This window comes from Nicotiana tabacum, chromosome 1, assembly GCF_000715075.1.
Source record: "Nicotiana tabacum cultivar K326 chromosome 1, ASM71507v2, whole genome shotgun sequence".
Lineage (NCBI taxonomy): Eukaryota > Viridiplantae > Streptophyta > Magnoliopsida > Solanales > Solanaceae > Nicotiana > Nicotiana tabacum.
Genome location: NC_134080.1, coordinates 175,142,528 through 175,169,951, shown reverse-complemented (window position 1 = coordinate 175,169,951; position 27,424 = coordinate 175,142,528). Strand labels below are relative to the sequence as shown.

General features: G+C 38.4%; 1 long non-coding RNA gene across 1 annotated transcript; it reads left to right on the top strand.

Annotated features, from left to right (window-relative positions):
* Positions 1–1,054: 1,054 nt before the first annotated feature.
* Positions 1,055–23,533, top strand: LOC107805855 (uncharacterized). Its single transcript, XR_001652537.2, has 3 exons — positions 1,055–1,401; positions 21,775–23,059; positions 23,133–23,533. It is a non-coding gene; the product is annotated as an uncharacterized LOC107805855 (long non-coding RNA).
* Positions 23,534–27,424: the final 3,891 nt, after the last annotated feature.

Sequence of the window (27,424 nt, the reverse complement as noted above, 5' to 3'; positions counted from 1 at the left end):
AAAAAAACCACAGAAAATAATTAATACGACATTTATATTTCAAAATGATATTAATTATAGAAAAATATTAGTGTCCAAAAATTATATAAAAAATATGAAAAAAATCCAAAAGTTAATTTCGAGCAAAATAATAATAAAAAAATTATCAAAAACTGAACCAGGGGTGATGCTCACTCACCTCAACACGCCCTAAACCGCGCGTGGGGCTTCGGCTGCCAAGCACAAAAACCCTTCTTCAACCTCCGGTGGGTCAACCTGCAACCCAATTTCAGTAAAAGGGGCTTTTTTGCGACTCAATAAATTTTTTCTTTACCTTTTGGCTATTTCAAATTAATTAAACCACAAAGTTTTATCGTAAATATATCTTAGGATTGATTCTAGCACCTATTACTTAAGAAATCATCAAAAAAATATGTCAAAAATCCATGAAACAGTGGGTTTATATTTGTGACAGGTCGGTTGAAAAATCTGGCAAAAATCGTAATTTTGGCAGATTATTTTCAGATAAAACATTAGTTAAAGTCCTAAACGTGTTTTATGACTGATTTGGACAACAAATTCTATATAATAACATTTAAAAGTTGATCTATATGATCAAATTTTAATGGTAATAGTTTTTGAACAAGCCCTAATGAATTTTTTTCAAATCCAACCCAACCTTTCGATGATGATAACAATTAATTATATGATTTTGCTTTTAAATATATGGGTAACAGATTGCCCAACTTAATTTGGACAAAAATTGCATAAAACATGAATTATTGAATGTTTGGGGTTAAATTCGTAATAACTAAACCCTAAAACTTTAAAATTCAATATCACCACTACCAGCTTTACAGAATTATATTTGGGATAATACATAATTATCCCATTGGGGTTGCCCCGTTTTACCGGATGGACCCTTTAATTTCGCGGGGATCCTATAACCCCCTTGTATTTTTTAAAAAATTGGAATTAATACCACCTTTTGAGCTGATATGGCATATGTTGTGATTTGCATGTTAATTTAGCGCGTGAAATTCTCAAGGCAGTCTTTTTTTTAAAAAAATTCTTTCTATTTTCTCTTCCGTCCTTTTCTTCTTTTTTTTTTCTCTCTTTCTTCTCTCATCTTCCTTGTCTCTCTTCTGCAATTTCACCATTAACACTCATCTCTTTGTTGTTTTCATCTCCTTATTTCTCCATCTGGATGGAAAAGAAAAAAATATAGTTCTTGATAGCTGAAAATAATTCTTTGATTGGAATTTATTTTCTTGAAGAGACATTAACTAGCACCTTTTTCTCCCTCAAACTGACATTGAAAAATTTTCTTCTTTGGTAGAATAAGATTTGAATAACCAAAAGTCCGAACAACCAGCAATGGTATCAATTACCGTCGAAGGATTCAGCCCACAAAAAAAACAGGTGCTTCGATAAACTAAAAATGAAATTAATTTTATTTTGTTCTTTCTTCTTACCAGTTCTTTCTTTGTGTCTATTTCTTATTTTTATCCCTAATATTGTTGTGGAAGAATGATCCAGAATCGTAGCAATAGAATTTTGATTTGGTGATGATTTAGTTTTCTAGATTTTAGTTTAATCATGATTTTAATTTTCAGATATTGGTTAGATGCTAACTTTAATTTTCAGATTTTAATTAGGTGGTGAATTTAGAATTTTAGGGTTATGATTTGGTGGTGATTTAGTTTTTGATTTCAATTTAGTGGTGGTTTGATGATTTTAGTGGTGGATATGATTGTTATGGCAGTGATATTGGAGGCTAAAGTGGTGGCAATGTTAACGGAGAAGAAGAAAGAAAGAAAAAAGAATAAGGAAAAGAGAAACAAAAAGAAAGAAAAGAAAAACAAAAGATAAATGAAATAAATAATGAATAAAAAGAAAATGATATGGCCTCATGTGATTGGTGCGTGTGTGTTAGTTTGTGTGAGTCCACCAAACAGTAGAGTATCTGGTTCTCTACGAGATTCTGCTGAGAATGCGAATAAAGCAGTACGTAAATAAGACAGATGATTTTTATGTGGAAACATCTCACACAAGGGGATCAAAAAACCACGACCTATACTTGTAGGCTTTAAGCTTCACTAACTTGTAAAAACCTATTACAAGCCACTTTGCAATGACTCCATTACAAAGAATTTACTCAACTAACTTGTGGTACTCTTACCACAAGCCATTTTGTGACTTCCTAGTTACAAAGGCTTTTACTAACTTGTGATTCTCTCACCACAAGCTACTTTGTAACTCTACGATTACAAAGATTTTTGCTTATGACATACCTAGTCACAACATAAACTCAAGGAGTTTATGGATTTACAAGAGGATTCCTAATCAAACGCTTCTAGCTAAGCAGTTTAGGAGATACAATAAGTACAATCACAAAGTTACAACTCAACTAGGACAACAACAAGCTATCTTTTAGGAACTGGTCCGTAGTTGCGTTCAACTTTGTTCTTCAAGCTTGTGAGGATTGACTTCTCTGTTTTTTGCAAGAAGCTTGAATGAGAAACTGAAACCTTCAAGTGATGTTTTGTATAAACTCATTGTAGGTACATCTTGATCACATCACTTGAAATGATGTGAGCACTTTAGTTGGTCAGAGAATGAGTGGGCGCTGGAGACAGTGCAGTGCGGCAAAAATAGTGCAGTCAGTCACTTCATTTCCAGATGTGACCAATTGACTTGTACTGTGATGAGGAAACCACAAGGGTATCAGGTCCTTGTTTGGATTCCTAGCTCCTGAAGCTGTAGCAGTTTCCATTTAGATGGAATTAGTTAAGCTTGCAGTATAGTCCGAGTAGGTCAGGTTCCCTATCTGGTTCTTAACAGTAAGTTTGTTAGATCATCAAAACATAAGGCAAGAACATTTAAAACTTATCAATTTCCCCTTTTTGATGATGACATACTTAACAATTATAGAGTGGATTTAGAACAGTAAGAACCGGATTATGTAACACGATAACACAAGTTTTCCCTGACTCTATCAGGATAACACAGGTTCCCCCTGAAACACAGGCCCCGTGTTATTTTTCCCCCTTTTGGCATCATTAAAAAAGAAAGAATAACAGTACAAAGAAGTCCAGATAAGCTAACTCAAGCCACATATGTGCACACAATCATGATAGAGAATAGAAACACAGAAGGAAAGTACTGGCATAATAAAATAAGGATTGATATTAATATAACTTTAATATGTCTTTGCTTTGAAAAAGCGAAAGGCAACATTGGACTTATTAAAACGTGAGGAGTAGTGTTTCATCCCAACCACATAAAAAAGAAAACAAAAACATCCGCCAAAACATCAAAGAAAAAATAACAAACATTTCTAGAAACTGGTCACTGAAGGGGTACTTAAGGGGCACTAGGAGTAAAGGGCTTGGAAGCTGCAGCAAGTGTTTGCAGAATGAGGTCTATTCGGGCATTTCCTGACTTTTGCTCATTGAGCAGTTCTGCCTTCAGGTTCTCTACTTGCGCCCTGAGATCAACATTCTCCTTTGTCAAATGAGCCACTTCATCATTTGACACCGGAACCCCTTGGGCTTGTTGACTTTCCAAGATAGCATTCCTGGACTTCAACCGACTAATTTCCTTAGTTGCACTGTTCTGAGCATTAATAAGCTGTGAGGCGGTTGATACCCCCCATTCTTTTCCATGCACTCGCACTCTTCCAAAGTTGTCTGCGATAAAGTCTGCTTCCTAGTTCCCACCTTGCCTATCCCCAGTGGGACTTCAAAGAATCTGAACATTTGTGTAACCAGGAACCCATAGGGAAGACCATGATTACCATTTTTGAAAGTGGCAACCTTTTGCATGTGCTCAATCATAATAGCAGGAAGACTCACAGGAGTAAAACTGTCCAGTTGCTCCATCAAGAATAGGTCAGACTTAGAAGTCACTGACCTCCTCTCAGCTCGAGGCAATAGAACTTTGTTAACCAATTCGAACAGCAGCTGATAGACAGGGAGTAGCACTTTCTTATGGATCTGGTCCCCTTTCTGGTTTGCATTGGTTTTTATAACAGCATTTCTGAAATTAAACTGACACACATCTTTTACACTGGACACACCAGCTATAGGAACTTTTAGGATCTCTCCAAGCAACTTTACATCGAACATAATGTCCACCCCATTGACCAAGGCACAAATGTGGTCAGTCTCAACTGGAAAGAAGCTAGCAAAGAAGCTTTGTACCTTATCCTCGTATACCTTAGGTGCATCAGTTTGAAATAGATGCGCCCAACATTGAAACTCAACCATTTCCAGAATTTGGCGCATTCCAGCCATTTCAGAGATTGTTGGGTCAAATGTACGACCCAACAGAACATTTTGATGCCTCAAGCGTTCAGAGACAAGGCTGACTTCGCTTCTCATTCTCTTCACATAACCAGTGTTTTCAAAAGTTTCAAACTTGCGTTTGTCGGACTTCTCTCCACTGATTTTTCCTTTTCCTTTGGATTTGATTAGCACATCCTTATAAGACATCAAAAACTCACTTACTAACTTCTTCATCTTGGACCTAGATATTGACCCCTTCTCTACTAAAGCAGGCTTCGTCTTTTTTGAAGACCGTCTAACAAGTAAACCAGGTTCATCTAGGGTTTCCTCTTCGACCTCGACTACAGGGATCGCCTCATCACTTACAGGTACATCGTCTTTCACCAACTTTCTCCTTTTCTTCTTACTACTCTTCTTGCTCTTTTGAAGAGCAGAATTGTAGGCCACCTTAACTTGAAGCCCGGTAGTAGGTCATTTGGTTTCAGACTCAGGAGTGGACATAACCCTCCGCTTGCTTATGAATGCATCAAGAGCCACATTGTCTAGGTCTTCTTCATCACTTGATCTTATTTCAGGTGCTTGAATTTCCAAGGGCATAACATCGATTGTAGGAACAACATTGTCATGGGAATGAGAGCCCTGACCTGTGTCCTCCGGAGAGGGATCAGGTTCCTCATGTGATGCCCCAGTAGTATCTGTGAGTGCATCCCTTTCAAAAGTTACAACGGCCCTTCTTCCCCCACACCTTATGCCTCTTTTATCTGAGAGGTGATCTCATGCAGTACACCATTAGCAGACACTACAAACACGGTTACAACATTTGTCTCTTCCTCGCATGGTGCTACCACTACCATGGAATTGGTAGTAATGATGGCAGAACTCATTGTAACCTCAGGGTTTTGACCTTGTTCTCCACATGGTTTTTGATTGGGGGAGCCTCAGACGATGGGGAGAACGAAGCAACAGTGTCAAGGGATTCTGAATTAGCAAGACACTAGGAAATTGGGTGAGGTGTAACTGTAGCAGCAGGAGTAATAGTAGATAAGGAAGGTTCAGTGGGAGCGGAAGGCTCCAGAGATTGATTAGTAGTAGTTACAACTGAGGCAGGGAGATCAGAAGTTGTCTCAGCCATTAAAAAAGAAAAGACGATGTTTTTGGGAAATTCTAATGGAAGACTTATGGTTAGGAGACCAGAAAATAGGGTTTTTAAAAGGAGAGGATAATTATGAAGAAAGAGGAATAGGCACCGGTTCTGAAACGGCGGTTAGGCATAGAGAATTGCAATGTTTTAGAGGGAGATGGAACGATTTGAAATGAAGAGACGTGACAGCAGGATCAGAAAAGTTGATGACATGGCAGTTGTGTTTTATACCCTTTTTAAGACGTGTATTAAAGGATGCACAAAACTACTAACCTTTGGTACAAGAACCAGGTTCTTGACCTTTTTATTTGAAATAGTCAATCCTCTTTTATCATGCAAGCACTGCATCTACAACTTCTATACTCATCATGTGTGTTTACCTGCAATGGTATTGAAGTGAGTTAGACATGGCGAGAAAACACTTTTAGCCAGTTATTTCTTGAAGGTGAAAGCTAGATAAAGAGGAATCATGTTCTCAATTGGACTTTAAAAGCCCCAACTTCACTCTGTTTCTTTCAAATTGTTCCCTACTTAGCGCCTTGGTGAATATGTTCGCAATTTGATCTTTTGTGCTGCAGAACTTCATACATATCAGCCCTTTCTCCACATTATCCCTCAGAAAATGATGCCACACATCAATATGCTTTGTCCTTTTGTGTTGAACTAGATTCTTAGCCATGTTGAGTGCACTGGTGTTGTCACATAGAAGGGGCACACTCTCAGTGAGTACCCCAAAGTTCTCCAGTTGCTGCTTGAACCATAAAAGCTGAGCACATAAGGATGTTGTGGCTACATATTCAGCTTCAGCTATTAAAAGAGCCACCGAATTTTGCTTCCTTGTGCCCCAAGAGATAAGGCATGAACTTAAGAAGTGAGCCATTACAGAAGTGCTTTTCCTGTCCACAATATAACCTGCATAATTTGTTTCAGCATGCCCAATCGGATTAAAACTGTCACCTGACGGATAATACATTACCAGGTCATGGTTTGAAAACAATATCAGGTCTGCTAGCAGTGAGATAGAAGAGAGACCCAATAATGCCTCTATACATGGTTTGAATCACATGAGATCCAGTTTCATCCATGTCTAGTCGAGTGGCAGTAGCAATGGGAGTGTCTATCACCTTTGATGCTTCCATGTCAAACCTCTTCAAGAGCTCCCTGATGTATTTTTGTTGACAAATGGATATACCCTTTCGGGACTATTTTAGTTGAAGACCCAAGAAGAAGTTTAGTTCCCCTATCATGCTCATTTCAAATTCACTTCCCATGAGTCTTGCAAATTCTTCACACAGAGAATCAGTTGTTGCCCCAAAAATAATATCATCAACATAGACCTGAACAGTGAGCAGGTTCCTTCCTCGTTTCTTTAAGAAAAGAGTGTTGTCAATTTTCCCTCTTTTAAAGCCATTTTCCAAAAGGAACTTTGACAACCTTTCGTACCAAGCTCAAGGAGCCTACTTTAGCCCGTACAGAGCTTTGTCCAGTTTAAACACATATTCAGGGTACTCATAACATATAAACCCTGGGAGTTACTTCACATAGACTTCTTCCTTAAGGAGTCCATTCAAATATTTACTCTTGACATCCATTTGGAATAAGGTGAATTCTATATGAGATGCAAAATCTAATAGAATTCTAATAGCTTCCATGCGAGCTACTGGAGCAAACGTTTCATCATAGTCAATCCCTTCCTCCTGATTGTAGCCTTGGACCACTAGTCTGGCCTTGTTCCTTGTGGTAATCCCATGTTCATCGAGCTTGTTTCTGAATACCCACCTGGTTCCTATAATTGTTCGATCTGGGGGTCTAGGTACCAGGTGCCACACATTATTTCTCTCAAACTGATGTAGCTCGTCTTGCATGGTTGTAATCCAATCTACATCTTTCAAGGCTTCCTTGATATTTTTGGGTTCTATCTAGGAGAGAAAGACTGAGAAAGCAAGTGAATTTCTGGCCCTTGACCTAGTTTCTACTCCGGAATCTAGAGGAGTAATAATGTTGTCTATTGGATGAGAGCTTGGGTGTCTCCAGTTAGACGCTTGAGGTTCATTCTGATAGGAAGAGGGTATGTTTGACTGATTTTCTTTTGTCCTTCTTTCAGGTGCTAGTGGAGTTCCCTGAACTGCATCAACCACCCTTTCTTCAGCTTCAGTAGTTGTAATTGAGGTGTTTGGTTCTATTGAACATGATGCAGCATTGTCTTCATTTAGCTCCTTTACTTGACTAATCATATCTGCCTTTTTGTTTGTCATGTTAATGACTTCACCAAGGACTAGTGAGGGTTCTCCATCTTGATCTTCCTCAGCACTCTTCTCACATGATGGATAAGACTCATCAAAAATAACATGGACACTTTCCTCAACACATTGAGTCCTCTTATTATATATCTTGTAAATCTTACTTTGAGATCCTTTCTATTGTTAAGAACATAGCATTTGCACCCAAATGTTCTTAGGTGGGTCAGCTTTGGTTTCCTTCCATTTAACAATTCATATGGGGTTTTGTTCAGAAATATCTAATCATGCACTGTTCACCAAGTAGCAGGCAGTGTTGACAGCTTTAGCCCAGAAGTTCTTTGCAATTCCACTATCGATCAGCATTGTTCTTGCCATTTCTTCCAGAGTTCTGTTCTTCCTTTCTACTACTCCATTTTGCTGGGGAGTTTTAGGAGCTGAAAAGTTATGAGTGATGCCATTTTCATTGTAGAATTCATCAAATTTGACATTGTCGAATTCTGTCCCATGATCTGATCTAATGCATGCAACTCTAGACTCCATCTTCACCTAGATTTTCTTCACAAAGGCCGCAAACACCTCAATAGTTTCATCTTTGGTTCTGAGAAACAGAGTCCATGTGAATCTGGAGTAGTCATCTACTATCACAAAAATGTATCTTTTTCCTCTTCAACTTTGCACTCTCATAGGTCCATGCAGATCCATATGCAGAAGCTCTTGGGGCTTTGAGGTTCTCACATCTCTTTTAGACTTAAAATAGGACTTCACATGTTTTCCTCTAGTACAAGCATCACAGATTTTTGCATCTTGAATTGTGACATAGGCAGACCATGAACCAGGTCATTCTGAATTAGTTTGTTTAGAAGAGAAAAACTTGCATGGCCCAGTCTTCTGTTCCATAGTTTAGCATCATCATCAACAACTTTCAAACACCTCAGATCACCACTCTGTAAGTACTCAAAATCAGCAACATAGATGTTCTTGTATCTTTTGGCCACAAGTATTATTTCACCGGTCACAAGATCAGTGACTGTACATATTTTGGACAAGAATTCCACCTTGTTTCCTTTGTCACAGATTTGAGAGACACACAAGAGACTGTACTTAAGTCCATTGACATAGTACACATTTTCAATAGAATGAGTGAGTGACTTTCCAACTTTTCCAACTCCAACAATGTACCCCTTTTTTCCATTGCCAAAGGATACTCCCTCCTTGCAGGGCTTTCAGTGCAAGAAAGTCCGTAGTGTTCCCAGTCATGTGCTTTGAAAACCCACTATCCATGAACCATTGTTGACCACTTCCTTTCATTGTTCCCTGCACAAAGGATTAAGAGTTAGTTTTAGGAACCCAAGCATGTTTAGGTCCCTTGTAGTAGGCAAGAGGATGAATCAGAGTTCTCTTAGTCCATGTAGGTAATGTATGTTTCTTGTGAGTGGTACTTGGTCCCTCTTTTGTAGTCACCTTTTCAGCAAATACTTTGTTTTTCTGAATCGATTGATTCTTGGCCTGGACATCTTCCTTAAAGTGCCTAGTGTTCCCACATTGGGTACAAGGCCAGTCATCAGAGACAGTGACGTACTTGCTATGAGGGTTGTGAGGAGTTTTCTACCTTTGGGACCCTATTCCCTTCCTGTTTTCACAATCATTAGTATGCAAGGCAATGGTAACTTCTGAGGACCAGGTCCACTTTAGGGACTTTTCAAGATCATTATTTACTCTTTCCAGATCAGTTTGGAGTTGCTCATTTTTCTTAATTTCCGCACACATCCTAGATCTTATAGCTTTCACCTCATTTTCAAGCCTAATGTGTTCCTCACTAGCTATCTCATTTCCCTTTCCAAAATTTTCAGGTTTTGACTTAGTCCATGGTTTCACTATTGTTTCCCTTAGGTCTATAATTTTTGCCAATAGATCATCCTTTTCTTTTCTAAGGATTTCAATGGTTTTATTATGGTCAGTAACTACAACCACTAAGTCGTCTTTAGTTTGTTCAAATTCTCCTAATTCTAAGGTCAAGGAATCCCTATCCTCCACAAGACTATGAAAAACAGTAATAAATACTTTAACTAAAAACATGAGTTTTTTGGGAGAATAGGATTTCAGATTTCTCTGAACATCCCTGAAAGTTACCTTTTTGTTGTCGTTGTCTTCATCATCATCTAATTGAGCCATCAAAGCAAAAGTTAAGTCATAACCAATCTCCTCGCCTTCAACTGCCATCATGGAACTATCACCAATATCAGGTTCATCTTCAAACTCAGTAGAGGAATCCCTCCATGTTGCAAGAGCATGTCTGATCATATTGTCAGCAGATCTTTTTCTCTTGAAGTCCTTGAAAGGAACCGGGTTCGTCTTAGCTGTTTTCTTATGGTAGTTCTGGGAGAATTCTTCCTTTAAGAGAGGACAGTCTTTCATGAAATGTCCAGGCTTTCCACACTTGTAGCAAAGATCGCGATTTTTACTCTGTTTGAGCTGTCCCTTTTTAGCATTTCTCCATTTCTTCTAACCATCTTCTGAAATCTTTTGTTTAAGTAAGCCATGTCGCTGTATTCCTCACTTGAATCATTGTTATCAGCTTTAAGTACCAGGTTCTTTTCCTTATTTGGTTCTCTTCTTGCACTGTCTATCTTTCTCTTCAACTCATAAGTCTTCAAGTTTCCGATCAACTCTTCTATGGTCAGCTCCTGTAAGTCCTTTGACTTAGTGATATCATTAACTTTGCTTTCCCAAGAACTAGGAAGAAAACTGAGGATTTTTCTTACTAGCCTGTTTCTGGGGATAGTTTCACCAAGTTAGTGTAACTCATTTATGATGGAAGTGAATCTTGTGTGTATATCTTGAATGGATTCATCATCCCTCATTTTGAAGAGTTCATACTCGGTAGTGAGCATATCAATCTTAGACTATTTTACTTGTGTAGTTACCTCATGCGCTGTTTGCAAAGTTCTCGTATCTCCTTCGCAGTGTCGCAGGTAGAGATTCTATTGTACTCTTCACGTCCTATTCCACATACCAGAATTTTCTTGGCACGAAAATTCTCCTCCACAACTTTCTTGTCTGCTTCAGTGTACTCGTTGCTGGTTTTTGCCATTGAAAATGGAAATTCCTCTAGTACCTTGGTTGGAACATAAGGACTATCGCATATGATATCACATAACTCACAATCCTCAGCCATGATAAAATCGTGCATTCTTGTTTTCCACTACCTATAGTATTGTCCATTGAACTTGGGTGGTCGGTATATAGATTGACCTTCTTCAAAATTTGGTAGAGCAGCCATGAGGATCCTTCCTAGGTGTTAGCCTGATAGGAGAAAACCGCTCTAATACTAATTGTTAGTTTGTGTAAGTCCACCAAATAGTAGAGTACTTGGTCCTCTACGAGATTCTACTGAGAATGCAAATAAAACAGTACGTAAATAAGGGAGAGGAGTTTTACATGGAAAAATCCCATACAAGGGGATCAAAAAACCGCGACCTATACCAGTAGGATTTAAGCCTCACTAACTTGTAAAACCTATTACAAGCCAATTTGCAATGACTCCACTACAAAGAATTTACTCAACTAACTTGTGGTACTCTTACCACAAGGCACTTTGTGACTTCCTTGTTACAAAGGCTTTTACTAACTTGTGATGCTCTCACCACAAGCCACTTTATAACTCTACGATTACAAAGATTTTTGCTTATGACTATACCTAGTCACAACATAAACACAAGGAGTTTACGGATTTGCAAGAGGATTCCTAATCAAACGCTTCTAGCTAAGCAGTTTAGGAGATACAGTAAGTACAATCACAAAGTTACAACTCCACTAGGACAACAACAAGCTATCTTTTAGGAACTGGTTCGTAGTTGCGTTTAGCTTTGTTCTTCAAGCTTGTGAGGATTGTTTTCTCTATTTTTTGAAAGAAGCTTGAATGAGAAACTGAAACCTTCAAGTGATGTTTTGTATAAACTCATTGTAGGTACATCTTGATCACATCACTTGAAATGATGTGAGCACTTTAGTTGGTCAGAGAATGAGTGGGCGCTGGAGACAGTGCAGTGCGGCAGAAACAGTGCAGTCAGTCACTTCATTTCCAGATGTAACCAACTAACTTGTACTGTGATGAGGGAACCACAAGGGTATCATGTCCTTGTTTGGATTCCTAGCTCCTGAAGCTGTAACAGTTCTTATTTTGCTGGAATTCGTTAAGCTTGCAGTATAGTCCGAGTAGGTCAACTTCCCTATCTGGTTCTTAACAGTAGGTTTGTTAGATCATCAAAACATAAGGCAAGAACATTTAAAACTTATCAATTTCCCCTTTTTGATGATGACAAACTTAACAATTATAGAGTGGATTTAGAACAGTAAGAACCAGATTATGTAACAGGATAACACATGTTTCCCCTGACTCTATCAGGATAACACAGGTTCCCCCTGAAACACAGGCCCCGTGTTATTTTTCCCCCTTTTGGCATCATTAAAAAGACAAAATAACAGCACAAAGAAGTCCATCTAAGCTAACTCATGCCACATATGTGCACACAATCATGATAGAGAATAGAAACATAGAAGGAATGTACTGACATAATAAAACAAGGATTGATATTAATAAAACTTTAATATGCCTTTGCTTTGAAAAAGCGAAAGGCAACATTGGACTTGTTAAAACGTGAGCATTAATGTTTCATCCCAACCAAATAAAAAAGAAAACAAAAACATCCGCCAAAACATCAAAGAAAAATTAATAAATATTTCTAGAAACTGGTCACTGAAGGGGTACTTAGGGGGCACTAGGAGTAAAGGGCTTGGAAGTTGCAGCAAATGTTTGGAGAACGAGGTCTATTCGGGCATTTCCTGACTTTTTCTCATTGAGCAGTTCTGCCTTCAGGTTCTCTACTTGCGCCCTGAGATCAACATTCTCCTTTGTCAAATGAGCCACTTCATCATGTGACACCGGAACCCCTTGGGCTTGCTGACCTTCCAAGATAGCATTCCTGGCCTTCAACCGACTAATTTCCTCAGTTGCACTGTTCTGAGCATTAATAAGTTGTGAGACGGTTGATACCCCCCCCCATTCTTTTCCACACCCTCGCACTCTTCCAATGTTGTCTGATATAAAGTCTACTTCCTAGTTCCCACCTTGCCTATCCCTAGTGGGACTTCAAAAAATCTGAACACTTGTGTAAGAAAGAACCCATAGGGAATGCCATGATTACCATCTTTGAAAGTGGAAACCTTTTTCATGTGCTCAATCAAAATAGCAGGCAGACTCACAGGAGTAAAATTGTCCAGTTGCTCCATTAAGAATAGGTCAAACTTAGAAGTCACTAACCTCCTCTCAGCTCGAGGCAATAGAACTTTGTTAACCAATTCAAACAACAGCTGATAGACAGGGAGTAGCGCTTTTTTATGGATGTGGTCCCCTTTCTGGTTTGCATTGGTTTTTACAATATCATTTCTGAAGTTAAACTGACACACATCTTTTACACTGGACACACCAGCTGTAGGAACTTTTAGGATCTCTCCAAGCATTCAGAGACATGGCTGACTTCACTTCTCATTTTCTTCGTAGAACTAGTTTTTTCAAAAGTTTCAGACTTGCATTTTTTGGACTTCTCTCCACTGATTTTTCCTTTTCCTTTGGATTTGATTAGCACATCCTCATCAGACATCGAAAACTCACTTACCACCTCATTCATCTTGGACCTAGATATTGACCCCTTCTCTACTAAAGTAGGCTTCGTCTTTTTTGAAGACCGTCTAACAAGTGAACCAGGTTCATCTAGGGTTTCCTCTTTCACCCCAACTACAGGGATCACCTCATCACTTACAGGTACACCATATTTCACCAACTTCCTCCTTTTCTTCTTACTACTTTTCTTGCTCTTTTGAAGGGCAGAATCGTAGGCCACCTTAGCTTGAAGCCTGGTAGTAGGTCATTTGGTTTCAGACTCAGGAGTGGACACAACCCTCCGCTTAACTATGAACGCATCAAGAGCCACGTTATCTAGGTCCTCTTCATCACTAGATCTCATTTCAGGTGCTTGATTTTCCAAGGGCACAACATCGAATGCAGGAACAACATTGTCCTAAGAATGAGAGCCCTGACCTGGGTCCTCCGGAGAGGGATCAGGTTCCTCATGTGATGCCCCAGTAGTATCTGCTAGTGCATCTCCTTCAACAGTTACAACGGCCCCTTCTTCCCCCACACCTTGTGCCTTATTTTTCTGAGAGGTGACCTCATGCAGTACACCATTAGTAGACACCACAAACATGGTTACAACATTTGTCTCTTCATCACATGGTGCTACCACTACCATGGAATTGGTAGTAACGATGGCAGAACTCGTTGTGACCTCAGGATTTTGACCTTGTTCTCCACTTGGTTTTTGATGGGGGGGAGCCTCAGACGATGGGGAGAACGGAGCAGCAGTGTCAAGGGTTTCTAAATTAGGAAGAGACTAGGAGACTGGGTGAGGTGTGACTATAGCAGCAGGAGTAACAGTAGATAAGGAAGGCTCAGTGGGAGCGGAAGGCTCCAGAGATTGATTAGTAGTAGTTACAACTGAGGCAGGGAGATTAGAAGTTGTCTTAGCCATTAAAAAAGAAAAGACGATGTTTTTGGGAAATTCTAATGGAAGACTTATGGTTAGAAGAGCAGAAAATAGGGTTTTTAAAAGGAGAGGATAATTATGAAGAGAGAGGAATAGGCAACGGTTCTTAAATGGTGGTTAGGCATGGAGAATTGCAATGTTTCAGAGGGAGATGGCACGATTTGAAATGAAGAGACATGATAGCAGGATTTGAAAAGTTGATGACATGGCAGTTGTGTTTTGTACCCTTTTTAAGATGTGTATTAAAGGATGCACAGAACTACTAACCTTTGGTACAATAACCAGGTTCTTGACCTTTTTATTTGAAGGAGTCAATCCTCTTTTATCATTCAAGCACTGCATCTACAGCTTCTATACTCATCATGCGTGTTTACCTGCAACGGTATTGAAGTGAGTTAGACATGGCCAAAAAACACTTTTAACCAGTTATTTCTTGAAGGTGAAAGCTAGATAAAGAGGAATCAGGTTCTTAATTGGGCTTTAAAAGCCCCAACTTCACTATGTTTCTTTCAAACTATTCCCTACTTAGTGCCTTGGTGAAGATGTCTACAATTTGATCTTCTGTCCTGTAGAACTTCATACATATCAGCCCTTTCTCCACATTGTCCCTCAGAAAATGATGCCTCACATAAATATGCTTTGTCCTTTTGTGTTGAACTGGATTCTTAGCCATGTTGAGTGCACTGGTGTTGTCACATAGAAGGGGCACACTCTCAGTGAGTACCCCAAAGTCCTCTAGTTGCTGCTTGAACCATAAAAGCTGAGCACATCAGGATGTTGCGGCTACATATTCAGCTTCAGCTATTGAAAGAGCCACCGAATTTTGCTTCCTTGTGACCCAAGAGATAAGGCATGAACCTAAGAAGTGAGCCATTCTAGAAGTTTTTTTCCTGTCCACAAGATAACCTGCATAATCTGCATCAGCATACCCAATCAAATTAAAACTGTCACCTGACGGTAATACAACACTAGGTCATGTGTTCCTTTGAGATATCTCAGTATTCTTTTGGCAGCCTTCAAGTGAGATTCCTTGGGATTTGATTGAAACCTTGCACACAGCCCCATACTGAAAACAATATCAGGACTGCTGGCTATGAGATAGAGGAGAGACTCAATAATGCCTCTATACATGGTTTGATTCACATGGGATCCTGTTTCATCCATGTCAAGTCGAGTGGCAGTAGCAATGGGAGTGTCTATCACCATTGATGCTTCCATGTCAAACCTCTTCAAGAGCTCCCTGATGTATTTTTGCTGACAAATGGATATACCCTTTGGGGACTGTTTTACTTGAAGACCCAAGAAGAAGTTCAGTTCCCCCATCATGCTTAATTCAAATTCACTTCCCATGAGTCTTGCAAATTCTTCACACGAAGAATCAGCTGTTGCTCCAAAAATAATATCATCAACATAGACCTGAACAATGAGCAGGTTCTTTCCTCATTTTTTTAAGAAAAGAGTGTTGTCAATTTTCCCTCTTTTAAAGCCATTTTCCAGAAGGAACTTTGACGACCTTTCATACCAAGCTCAAGGAGCCTGTTTTAGCCCGTATAGAGCTTTGTCCAGTTTAAACATATATTCAGGGTGCTCATGACATTTAAACCCTGGGGGTTACTTCACATAGACTTCTTCCTTAAGGAATCCATTCAAAAATGCACTCTTGACATCCATTTGGAACAAGGTGAATTCTATATGAGATGCAAAAGCGATTAGAATTCGAATAGCTTCCATGCGAGCCATTGGAGAAAACGTTTCATCATAGTCAATCCCTTCCTCCTGATTGTAGCCTTGGACCACTAGCCTGGCCTTGTTCCTTGTGGTAATCCCATGTTCATCGAGCTTGTTTCTGAATACCCACCTGGTTCCTATTATGGTTCGATCTGGGGGTCTAGGTACCAGGTGCCACACATTATTTCTCTCAAACAGATATAGCTCATCTTGTGTGGCTGTAACCCAATCTGCATCTTTCAAGGCTTCCTTGATGTTTTTGGGATCTATCTGGGAGAGAAAGGCTGAGAAAGCAAGTGAATTTCTTGCTCTTGACCTAGTTTCTACTCCGGAATATAGAGGAGTAATAATGTTGTCTATTGGATGAGAACTTTGGTGTCTCTAGTTAGACGCATGAGGTTCATTCTGATAGGAAGAGGGTATGTTTGGCTGATTTTCTTCTGTCATTCTTTCAGGTGCTAGTGGAGTTCCCTGAACTGCATCAACCACCCTTTCTTCATCTTCAGTGGTTGTAATTGAGGTGCTTGGTTCTATTGAAGATGAGGCAGCATTGTCTTCATTTAGCTCCTTTAGTTGACTCATCATTTCTGCCTTTCCGTTTGTCTTGTTAATGACTTCACCAGGGACTAGTGAGGGTTCTCCATCTTGATCTTCCTCGGCACTCTTCTCACATGATGGATAAGACTCATCAAAAATAACATGGACACTTTCCTCAACACATTGAGTCTGCTTATTATATATCTTGTAAGCCTTGCTTTGAGAAGAGTATCCCAGAAATATTCCTTCATCACTCTTGGCATCGAATTTACCAAGCTGATCCTTTCCATTGTTGAGAACATAGCATTTGCACCCAAATGTTCTTAGGTGAGTTAGCTTGGGTTTCCTTCCATTTAACAGTTCATATGGGGTTTTGTTCAGAAGTGATCTGATCATGCACCTGTTCACCAAGTAGCAGGCAGTGTTGACAGCTTTAGCCAAGAAGTTCTTTGCAATTCCACTGTCAATCAACATTGTTCTTGCCATTTTTTCCAGAGTTCTATTCTTCCTTTCTACTACTCCATTTTGCTGGGGAGTTCTGGGAGCTGAGAAGTTATGAGTGATCCATTTTCATTGCAAAATTCATCAAATTTTACATTGTCGAATTCTGTCCCATGATCTGATCTAATGCATGCAACTCTAGACTCCATCTTCACCTAGATTTTCTTCACAAAGGCCACAAACACCTCAACAGTTTCATCTTTGGTTCTGAGAAACAGAGTCCCTGTGAATATGGAGTAGTCATCTACTATCACAAAAATGTATCTTTTTCCTCCTCTATTTTGCACTCTCATAGCTCCACGCAGATCTATATGCAGAAGCTCTAGGGGCTTTGAGGTGCTCACATCTCGTTTAGACTTAAAAGAGGAATTCACATGTTTTCCTCTAATACAGGCATCACAGACTTTTTGCATCTTGAATTGTGACATAGGTAGACTATGGATCAGGTCCTTCTGAATTAGTTTGTTTAGAAGAGAAAAACTTGCATGGCCCAGTCTTCTGTTCCATAGTTCAGCATCATCTTCAACAGCTTTCAGACACCTCAGATCACCACTCTGTAAGGACTCGAAATCAGCAACATAGATGTTTTAATATCTTTTGTCCACAAGTATTATTTCATCGGTCACAAGATCAGTGACTGTACATATTTTGGACAAGAATTTCACTTTGTTTCCTTTGTCACAGATTTTAGAGACACACAAGAGACTGTACTTAAGTCCATTGACATAATACACATTTTCAATAGAATGAGTGAGTGACTTCCCAACTTTTCCAACTACAAGAATGTACCCCTTTTTTCCATTGCCAAAGGATACATTCCCTCCTTGCAAGGCTTTCAGTGAAAGAAAGTCCGTAGTATTCCCAATCATGTATTTTGAACACCCACTATCCATGAACCATTGTTGACCACTTCCTTTCAATGTTCCCTGCACAAGAGATTAAGAGTTAGTTTTAGGAACCCAAGCAAGTTTAGGTCCCTTGTAGTAGGCAAGAGGATGAATCAGAGTTCTCTTAGTCCATGCAGGTAATGTACGTTTTTTATGAGTGGTACCTGGTCCCTCTTTTGTAGTCACCTTTTCAGCAAACACTTTGTTTTTTTGAATCGATTGATTCTTGGCCTGGACATCTTCCATGAAGTGCCTAGTGTTCCCACATTGGGTACAAGGCCAATTATCAGAGACAGTGACGTACTTACCGTGAGGGTTGTGAGGAGTTTCTACCTTTGGGACCCTATTCTTTGCCTGTTTTCACAATCATTAGTATGCAAGGCAGTGGTAACTTCTGAGGACCAGGTCCACTTTAGGGACTTTTCAAGATCATTATTTACTCTTTTCAGATCAGTTTGGAGTTGCTCGTATTTCTCAATTTCCACACACATCCTAGATTTTATAGCTTTCACCTCATTTTCAAGCCTAATGTGTTCCTCACTAGCTATCTCCTTTCCCTTTCCAAAATTTTCAGGTTTTGACTTAGTCCATGGTTTCACAGTTGTTTCCCTTAGGTCTATAATTTTTGCCAATAGATCATCCTTTTCTTTTCTAAGGATTTCAATGGTTTTCTTATGGTCAGTAACTACAACCACTAATCGTCTTTAGTTTGTTCAAATTCTCCTAATTCTAAGGTCAAGGAATCCCTATCCTCCACAAGACTATGAAAAGCAACGATTAATACATTAACTAAAAACATGAGTTTTTTGGGAGAATAGGATTTCAGATTTCTCTGAACATCCCTGAAAGTTACCTTTTTGTTGTCGTTGTCTTCATCATCATCTAATTGAGCCATCAAAGCAAAAGTTAAGTCATAACCAATCTCCTCGCCTTCAACTGCCATCATGGAACTATCACCAATATCAAGTTCATCTTCAAACTCACTAGAGGAATCCCTCCATGCTGCAAGAGCATGTCTCATCATATTGTCAGCAGATCTTTTTCTCTTGAAGTCCTTAAAAGGAACCGGGTTCATATTAGCTATTTTCTTATGGTAGTTCTAGGAGAATTCTTGCTTCAAGAGAGGACAGTCTTTCATGAAATGTCCAGGCTTTCCACACTTGTAGCAAAGATCACGGTTTTTGGTCTGTTGGAGCTGTCCCTTTTTAGCATTTCTCCATTTCTTCTGACCATCTTTTGAAATCTTTTGTTTAAGTAAGCCATGTCACTGTCTTCCTCACTTGAATCATTGTTATCAGCTTTAAGTACCAGGTTCGTTTCCTTCTTTGGTTCTCTTCTAGCACTGTCTATCTTTCTCTTCAACTCATAGGTCTTCAAGTTTCCGATCAGCTCTTCTATGGCCAGCTCCTGTTAGTCCTTTAACTCAGTGATATCATTAACTTTGCTTTCCCAAGAACTAGGAAGAAAACTGAGGATTTTTCTTACTAGCCTGCTTCTGGGAATAGTTTCACCAAGTGTGTGTAACTCATTTATGATGGATTTGAATCTTGTGTGCATATCTTGAATGGATTCATCAACCCTCATTTTGAAGAGTTCATACTCGGTAGTGAGCATATCAATCTTAGACTATTTTACTTGTGTAGTTCCCTCATGCGCTGTTTGCAAAGCTTCCCATATCTCCTTCGCAGTGTCGCATGTGGAGATTCTATTGTACTCTTTAGGTCCTACTCCACATACCAGAATTTTCTTGGCACGAAAATTCTCCTCCACAACTTTTTTGTCTGCTTCAGTGTACTCTTTGCTGATTTTTGCCATTGAAAATGGAAGTTCCTCTAGTACCTTGGCTGGAACATAAGGACTATCGCATATGATATCCCATAACTCACAATCCTCAGCCATGATAAAATCGTGCATTCTTGTTTTCTACCACCCATAGTATTGTCCATTGAACTTGGGTGGTCGGTATGTAGATTGACCTTCTTCAAAATTTGGTAGAGCAGCCATGAGGATCCTTCCTAGGTGTTAGCTTGATAGGAGAAAACCGCTCTGATACCAATTGTTAGTTTGTGTGAGTCCACCAAATAGTAGAGTACCTGGTCCTCTACGAGATTCTACTAAGAATGCAAATAAAGCAGTATGTAAATAAGGCAGAGGATTTTTACATGGAAAAATCCCATACAAGGGGATAAAAAAACCGCGACCAATACCTGTAGGCTTTAAGCTTCACTAACTTGTAAAACCTATTACAAGCCAATTTGCAATGACTCCACTACAAAGAATTTACTCAACTAACTTGTGATGCTCTCACTACAAGCCACTTTGTAACTCTACGATTACAAAGACTTTTGCTTATGACAATACCTAGTCACAACATAAACTCAAGGAGTTTACGGATTTACAAGAGGATTCCTAATCAAGCGCTTCTAGCTAAGCAGTTTAGGAGATATAGTAAGTACAATCACAAAGTTACAACTCCACTAGGACAACAACAAGCTATCTTTTAGGAACCGATCCGTAGTTGCGTTCAACTTTGTTCTTCAAGCTTGTGAGGATTGACTTCTCTGTTTTTTGCAAGAAGCTTGAATGAGAAACTGAAACCTTCAAGTGATGTTTTGTATGAACTCATTGTAGGTACATCTTGATCACATCACTTGAAATGATGTGAGAACTTTAGTTGTTCAGAGAATGAGTGGGCGCTGGAGACAGTGCAGTGCGGCAGAAACAGTGCAGTCAGTCACTTCATTTCCAGTTGTGACCAATTGACTTGTACTGTGATGAGGAAACCACAAGGGTATCAGGTCCTTGTTTGGATTCCTAGCTCCTAAAGTTGTAGCAGTTCTCCTTTAGCTGGAATTCGTTAAGCTTGCAGTATAGTCCGAGTAGGTCAGGTTCCCTATCTGGTTTTTAGCAGTAAGTTTGTTAGATCATCAAAACATAAGGCAAGAACATTTAAAACTTATGAGTGTGTTTCACATATTTTTGTGAAACTGATGCTTATGAAAAAAGGGGAATTTATTTACTTTAAACAACATCAGGGGGGTCATGGGACCCCCGCAAAGTTAAAGGGTGCATATGGTAAAACAGGACAACTCTAAGGGGGTAATTATGTATTATCCCATTAATATTTAATGGAACATTTTCTAGTTTATTCTACATGTGATCCAATGGAACAGTGTCCAATGAACTCAACAAATGCACATAAGTTTGTTCAAGGAATTAGCTCACTCATGCAGTGGTATACAAGGTTATGATGAAGAGAAGCTACAAATTTTCCCAAAAAAAAATTCAATAAAACAGTGTACAAAACTTGCCTGTTTGGTCATAGATTTTGCCAAAATATATTTGGTTTTTTTTTGGCAAATCCATGTTTGTTCATAAATTTTATCTACATTTTGGCAAATTCCCAAATCCCAAAATCAGCTTAAGAGATGATTTTGGACCAAAATATCACTATTACATTTTTTTAAAAATGGCCCCAAACTTTTGTATTTTATAAAAGAGCCCACCATTTTATTATTTTGTAACAATGCTAATTCGTCTTTTCGGTCATCTGATAGTCTATTATTTAGTTCATTATAAAAATGATAATTTTGTACCAAATTTATTTATGTTAAGGACTATGGTTTGCGATAATATAATTAATGTTATTGATAAAGGTACTGTTGGGTATTTGTGATAGTTTTTTGAACTTGTGGGTATAAGTAATGTTTCATGTTTTTTCAAAAAAAAAAGTGAAATATGTTTTGAAAACTTATGTCCAAACACATTTTCATCTTCAAAACAAACTTCACCCAAATCAGATTTTCAAAACAAATTTGGGAATCTATGGCCAAACGCTAACTAACAAGCTTGAGAATGGACTATTTGCAGCAAATTATACGTTCAGTTTTGATATGGTTTCAATATGCTATGAGGAGAATAAGAAGTTGTCCAATTTGGCTATTTCATTCTGCAGTTTGTAGTGGTCACAAGGCATCAAGTGTGAAGCTTTTTCTATGTTAAGCTTTGGCTATAGTTTTAGACTAGTTTTTTTTTACGTATTCTATGTTATTCATTCTAGATCAATGTGTAATATCAAAATAAAGTATCAAAATGCTCTATTTCATAATAGGTCTTATGCAAGTTTTGGACTTTCAGCTATTATACTGTCTTCATGTAAGACTATATTTTCAAAAATATAAAAAAATTAACCCTAGGAATTATGCCTAGCAAATATGCGGTTAAAAAAATAATGGGCCGAAAAATATTATCTACATATTGTCGGTAAGCTCTCAATGAGCTCTATAAAAGCCCTAAGATTTCCCGCAAAAACTAGGCATTTACATACATGATATATTGCAAAAATGATTCAAAACTACATACTAAACCCTAGTTTGCATGTATTGCATATAAATCACGTAAACAACAGGAACACAAATCTATGGCTCTGATACTAATGATATATTTAACCGTAAAATACCAGTTTCAAAGATTATGGTTTCTCCTTTGCAAAAGCGGATCTGCAATAAGCACAACTTGTGTCACCGGTCGTTGAGAATCCTCACAAAGAGGATTAACTCCCTCTATCCACACCTTACTAATCCTCACAGATAGATCTTGTTTTATATAAAAATCCTAGTCATTTCTATTATAACGAAAAAGTCACATCTTAAACACTCATAATGGTGTTTATATAGGCTATCTCTAGGATTTTATGTGGAGAAATAAATAATGGGCTCATGGGCTATCTAACACCCCTTATGGGTGGATCCGACCCAATAATATTCTTCCAATAGAAAAAAACCATGATCAAATTATCCAAGCATCACAGAATTAAACAAACAATAAAATAAATAATGAGTCTTAAGTTTACAATAGTTTTACCACAAGGCAGCACTTGTAGACCCTAACAAAGGAGGAAACCTAGGAAGAAAATAAGAAATAATTTATTTACGTGCGAATGTTAGATACCGATGGGGCAGTCAAAGCATCAACTAATAATGTTGGGCTTGGGGGGGTGTTCAGAGATACAAATGGGGATTGGGTGATGGGCTATGCGGGAAACTATCCCAAAACAAACGTCACTAACATAGAACTCATGGCACTGTTTCGAGGATTACAACTAGCAGCAGCTCACAACCTGACACCACTACAAATTCACATGGACGCCAAAGAGGTAATTACCATGTTTACTAGTACATCCACAATACATACACTACAATACACTCACATTTGCTTAATGATTGCAGATCCCTGATCCAGACTCCAGACACTGAGTGATACGACCATAGTCTACGCTTACAGAGAGCGGAACACAGTAGTTGATAGACTAGCATATTTTGGAATGGAAATGATGGGCAGCAATATCACCTTTTTGCCAACTCCACCAAACTTTCTATGGGAAGATCTGCTTGAAGATAAATGGGGATGCTGCAGACTTGGGCACATTTCTACAACCAATCCTACAACAGGATCACCAGTAGCTTTTTGTAACTCTTTTGTTGTAGCTTCTGATAGTAATAACAACAAAAAAACATCCTTTTTGTAATAGAGAAGTAGCTCAACATGGTGCTCATCATCTACCTGCCAACAGCAATAGTAGTGTTGTTCCAACTTTTTGTATAACTGCATCTAAGCAGATGCTCCCTGCATTCCATCTTTAATTCATCTTTAATTAATAGAATGTAGTCTTTTAAACCAAAAAAAAAAAAGAGTAACAGAAATGAAAGGGCAAAGAAATGGCGTCTCATTTTCTTTGATTCTGAAACGACTTTCCAGAAGTCTAGGTTAGGGTTTTGAAGATTGGTAGACAGGGAGAGATACAAGGAATAACTTAAGATTTGGAAGAAAATGGAAATGACTTTCAAGAGCAAATGGAACAAGTCTGCAGAGAGAACAAAGGAGAGTGTAGGTCAATGCTTTGCTTACTATCTTATACGAAACTGTAATTAAAATTAACCCAGAACAACCCAATGGTTCCTCAGGTCAGTTCTTGGCTACTGACTTATTTATTAAAAAAAGAATGTCCAATAGACAAGAAGATAGTGGACATACCTTGTATTTGCTAACCTTAGCCCTGCACCAATTAATAAAATTATATTGCTACCTTAAGATTTTCCTAACATTACCCTTCCCCAATTGTCCGGTCCTGGTTGGTCTAAGTAGAAGCGACCCTTCACCGTATACATAAGAGTAATGGATTTTACGCATTCTAACCATAATAACAAGAAACAAATCTTTCTACTGCATCAATGCATAAAATCAGGAGAAAACATAAAATAAAGCTTGCAACATAAACATTTGCATTAGTACCATAAAGCACGATTTGCTTGTTCAGATAGTTGAGAAACCTAATAGCCGATGCACCCCTCTAAAGACAAATGAATGTGAAGTCAATGACTACTTAAAGAGTACTATACATTGGACAACTTAAGGGAAAATAGTACACAGCTTGAAGAAGGGAAGTGCCATTGAAAGGCATAATATGTACCTCTCAATATGATCAGCATCTGACACCTACCAGAAAGGTTGCAACGAATGCAGAATGCAGAGGAAACTGTAGACAACAAAATATTATGATAGCAACGGGATTTTTTTGAATTTAAGGGAGAACGGTGTAATCCTTCTCAAGAATATCACACGGATTTTTCCTTACTCCAGGTATATTAAGGTTATCCCTTCTTTATTTTGGCATGATCCATGCGATGCAAACGAAACGTGCAAATGCACAACTTTCATAAATGACTCTATTCATAGAAATGCTAGAGATGCTTATGTTCTTGATTCTCCATGTGTCATATTATTCTATCATCTGTTCATGGGTCTCAGAAAAATACGTAAGTTGAAAAAAGTTTACTTCATGATATTGCTCAAGAGGAAAAGTGGTCTTATGACCTTCCGAATGATTTTATTGACGTACTATTCATGAATTGCATTCATATACATTGACCCATAACCAGATGGCGTTATATACGCATATATATGTAAATATATGTATATGGGATATGGGAAACGGTTACGGCGTTATATACGCACCACCACCTGATCAGCTGGTATACGTTGATGATTTTGCCCACAGTGGCCGGGATGATATGATGGGATGCCCTCAAAGGCTTGATGATGTTATTAACACATGTACATATGCACGACATGACATTTATATACATATGCATGGCATTATACATATTAATGATTCACAGAGTTATTCAGACTTCCATGTCGAGTTTTTTACTCTATGTTTTTCTCATGTTTATTATTTACTTATTTTCATTCCTTACATACTCGGTACATTATTTGTACTGACGTCTCTTTTGCCTGAGAATGCTGCATTTCATGCCCGCATGTCCTGATAGACAGGTCGAGAATCCTCCAAGTAGGCTATCATCTCAACGAAAGATGTTGATGTACTCCATTTCACTAGGGTTGCTTATTTGGTCAGTATGATTAGTACATATATTGGTTGGTACAGCGGGGTCAGTCCCGACCTTTATGATAAGTATGTACTCTTAGAGGCCTGTAGAGAGATGTCATGTGTACAGATATTTGTATAGCCTTGTTGGCCTATATTTAAAGTATATAACTGATCACACTGGCCTTATAGGCCCGTAAGTCACAAGTATAAGTTTCTATATATTAGGCTGGGTCGTTCCATGTTGGGTATTCCCTCATATTTACACTGGTTGTATCATGACGCGCCATCTAGCCTACCTATCTATGATGATGTAATAAGAAAGATACGTTACGTTCGTACTCGGTTGAGTAAGGTACCGGGTGCCCGTCACGGCTCATCGGTTTGGGTTGTGACAATGAAAAGACCTCCGGTATAACTTAACAGTGCTTACATATGTGTTGCTGGTACTTGATGCACCTTTTGCGCAAAAGCCTTAGTGTCTTGTTCCATTTCGGACCAATAGTACTCGAGCCCTCATCAATTTTTAAACCAACAAATTGTTGATACCCAATTTTTCTCTAGGTATTTTTGTACCCAAAATACTTTCAAAATAGCATGTATGTGCATATATAAGCACACCCAAGAGTTTTAGTATTTTTTTTAACGATTTCTAAACCGATTTACTATCTATTTTAATACCACAAAATCCAAAATTATCATTTTTGGTGAATAACTTATCTCATTCCCGTATTTACACCAAAATATAATTAAGGTGATTTTTCCATATTTTTTACAAATTTATTTGGCATTTTTAAGATAATTGCATGTAATTGCAATTATGGCCTATTTTATGATTAATAGCATTTTATAATTATAAAATTGGTTCCAATATTTTTAAATTTATGTTTATATATTATTTGTTTGCTCAGTATTTTTAATTTACTTTTAAATTTATTATTACTATTTTTATAAAATAAAAGGGTAAAATTGGCTATTTAACACTTAGCCCATTTCTATTTCAATAACAGCCTTTCTCCCTTTCAATTGTAGCCTCAATTGGCCCAATTTCCAGCCCCATTTCGATAGGAACTCGACCCGTACCCAATTCAATTACCCGGTCCAGCTCCGATCTAATCTGAGTCGTTGATCAAATGAGATCAACGGCCCAAATTTTATTTCCTAAAATTAAATCCCAACAACCCCCCCAGACCCCTCCTTTTCCAAGACGGTCTCTCTCTCTCTCTCTCTCTCTATACTGACTCTTGCTCTCCCTTCCCTCCAGAACCTTTTGGTTCTCTCCGATAAATCCACCGCCTCCCCGGCCATCTCCGGCCACCTCCCTTCAACCCCAAGGCTCCGATGGACCTTTCATCGTCCTGTTCAACACCTCTAGGACCTTCGAGGCTTATGGACCATGGCGATTTGAGACCTAGGGTTCCTGGTTCTTCTATATGCGATTTCTCCGGTGTGATTTCAGACGAAATCACACCCGATATGTCACGAACTATGAGGTTACGACAGGTTTTTCCCACTTCTATTAGGTTTTTTTTTTAGAGAAACCCTAGCTCTCTCCTGAATCTCTCAAAAACGGTGTCATTTCATGCTATCCTCATGTTTTCCTCTGTGCTCTGTTTATTCTCGAGTTTATTCTGAAAGACCCTTTGCTTTGAACCATTTTTTACTTTCTTCGAAATTAGGATTTCTAGATTTATTTTTATGCATGCTTCGATTGATTTTCTTTATGATTAAAACCTTTTCGTTGTTTATTCTGATCTATTTCTATGTTTTTACTATTTTTAGTTTGACTCTGCTAAAAACCCTAGTTTCTATAAAATGTTTCTTCATTCGGTTATGTGTGTTAGCATATTTCTTTGCTTCGATTACCTGTGTTAGCCTAATTTCCTTTGTCTTGTCTCTATGTGTTAGCATGTCTCCTCGTTTGATTGTGTGTATTAGCCTGATCTCCCTTGCTTTGGTTCTGCCTACTGGCCTATTTGCTTGATTCTTGTTGATGTTTCATAGTCACCATGCTTCGAATATGTCTTGCTGAATCTTAACTTGTTTTCACTATCTCTGAGTGGTTATGTTTGTTCATCCCTTGCTCCTTCCTAGTTAACTTTTCTCGCTACTTTTGTTCATTTACCTCTATTT